The sequence below is a fragment of the Coregonus lavaretus genome (assembly GCF_964263955.1).
Source record: "Coregonus lavaretus genome assembly, chromosome: 2".
Classification (NCBI taxonomy): domain Eukaryota; kingdom Metazoa; phylum Chordata; class Actinopteri; order Salmoniformes; family Salmonidae; genus Coregonus; species Coregonus lavaretus.
Genome location: NC_139989.1, coordinates 44,787,148 through 44,789,809, shown reverse-complemented (window position 1 = coordinate 44,789,809; position 2,662 = coordinate 44,787,148).

The following is a 2,662-nucleotide window of genomic DNA, read 5'->3' as shown; positions in this document are numbered from 1 at the left end:
TTATTTTTTTATGTACCAGTACAGAGGGATAAACCAAAAAGTGATATATGGTTCAGCAAGATTGGATTTTTAGCGTTTATAGCAATGGTTATTAATTGTACTGCAGGGATGGAACGCAAATCGATGAAAATTGAGGTAGTGGTGGCAGCTGCAGAGAGATATTTGGGTGTGCGAGACTTGACAGCAGAAGAGTTACAGGGAGTGTTAAGTGGTGATGTCCCATCATTTCAGGTTGAGGGCATGAGGTAGGAGTGAGTGTATTTAAACAGTGGAGAAGGGTGGGGTTAATTATTAGTTGTAGTGTTGAAGGTGTGAGTGTAGTGTTAGATGGTAGGTTATTTCTTTGCTTTAGTTTATTTTATTTTTCAAGGAAAGATAAGGGAGTTGAACTCCAGTCTAGTAGGTGGCGGTAATGCAACAAATTGGATGCCAACCGCCGTTAAACCTCATTGAAGAAGAAGAAGAACTTTTAGGACAGCCAATAACTACTTTCCTTACTGAGGAGTTGGCAACACTGAGAGAGACGAAAGGGAGCTCTGAAGCGGAAAAAGATGGCGGAAGCGGACGATGAAGTGGATTCTGAATCCAATGGTGGTAGAATCAAGGAGAATTTGAGTATTGTTCAAAAGAATGGAAAACGGAGCAAAGTAGGGTACAGTGATGAGAATGTCCCATCGTATCTAGTAGGAGTACGGTTTGTTAATGAGGAGCAGCTGAGCAGATTACCATTATTGAAGAAACTTTTTGAGATATCCAAACTGGTGGAGAGAGTGCTGGGTAAAGTGAAGGCAGTGAGGATCATGAGAGGCGGGTTGATTTTTTTTGTGCTTCTGCGGATCAGAAGGAACGTGCGTTGCATCTCACCCGGTTTGACAAGTTTTAAGTGTCGTGTGTGTCTCTTCGGAACAGGGAACCCCTCAAGTGGGTTATATCTGGCGTCTCGTGGGAAGTCGATTTTGAAGAGATTAAAAATATTTCTGGTGTGATTGATGCACGTCGGATGAATTGTGTGGTGAATGGTGAAGAAGTGAAGAGTCTATCTGTTCTTTTGTTTTTTGATATGGAGTCTCTCCGTACCCAAGTGCAGTTGGGTTATATAAACTATAGAGTCAGAGCATTTATCCCAAGACCAATGCAGTGTGATCATTGTAAAGCTTTTGGTCATGTTTCAAGTGTTTGCAGAAGGGAGAAGCTGAGATGTCCAAGTTGTGGAAAATATCATATCATGTGTTTTAAAAGTGAGGAAAATGTGACATGTTGTAATTGTGGTGGGAATCATGAAGCTACATCTTTCGATTGCCTGACAAAGGTGAAAGAGAATGAGGTGGCCAAAGTCAGAGCTGTCAAGAGCATTTCATATGCAGCAGCTGTCAAAAGGGTTGAGGGTTTGAATGGTGCTCCTGAAGAGTCCATGATGGTGGATAGGCCTTCACTGCACGCTGCAGGGGTTGCCTTTCACCAGTAGGACCCTGACATTTTAAAGGTTAAGAAGGTGGACTTTGTGGCCTTTATAGCTATGGTGATTAATGACACTGCCAAGGTGGAGAGAAGGCCCAGGAAGATAGATATCATTGTGGATGCAGCGGAGCGGTTCCTGGGACTGAAAGATTTCTTGGCGGAGAAGTTACATGGAATATTGTAACAAGCCATACCACCCTCTCAGGCCCTAGAGCCTGAGAAGGGAGATTTGAAAGAAGGAAGAAATGGGAGTTTTGTTTTTGTCAATGTACTATTTTTATTTATGTGGATTAAGTTAGTTTCCCTATCACGTATGGATTTTATTTTTACCTTGTTTTGGTTTTTCAACCCATCCAGTTGGTGGCGGCAATACACCTTTTTGGGTTGTAGTTGGCCATAAAACCCACAGAAGAAGAAACGAGAGACGACTCGTTGAAAGATACTGCACCAAACATCCTAGTCAGATGCAAAATTGCGCGACTAAGATCTCCTTAGCAAAAACTTCAACATTAATGACAGAGTTCTTGAGTTATGCTGCGTTCAAAACAACTGGGAACTCGGAAATCTCCTACTTCCGACTTCAGTCCGTTCAAAACAACTGGGAACTCCCCCCCCAAAAAAGAGCTCAGACGGGAAAAATCAATTTGAACGGTCATCCAACTCGGAATTCCATCTTGGGAACTTGGCCCTCTTTCTAGAGTGACTTTCCAACCTTAAGATCACTGAGTGGCGCAGCGGTCTAAGGCACTGCATCTCAGTGCTTGAGGCGTCACTACAGACCCCCTGGTTCGATTCCAGGCTTTATCACAACCGGCCGTGATTGGGAGTCCCATAGGGCGGCGCACAATTGGCCCAGCGTCGTCCGGGTTTGGCTGGTGTAGGCCGTCATTGTAAATAAGAATTTGTTCTTAACTGACTTGCCTAGTTAAATAAAGGTAAAAAAATCGATTTGAGCTCGTTTTTTCCCCAAGTTCCCAGTTGTCTTGAAAGCAACATTCTAAAGGCAAACATTTTCATAACCATAAAGCAGTCCTATGTTTTTTGTAGAATAACTTTCAAAAGCTAATGTATTGTGACTAGTGACCAAAGGCAAATGTAGGCAAATCCCAACTACTAATATTAATGTCTTTGGGTGTTAGAAAAGCGCTATACAAATTCCATGTATTGTTATGAATTATTAAAGAATTTAAAAATATGCTCTATT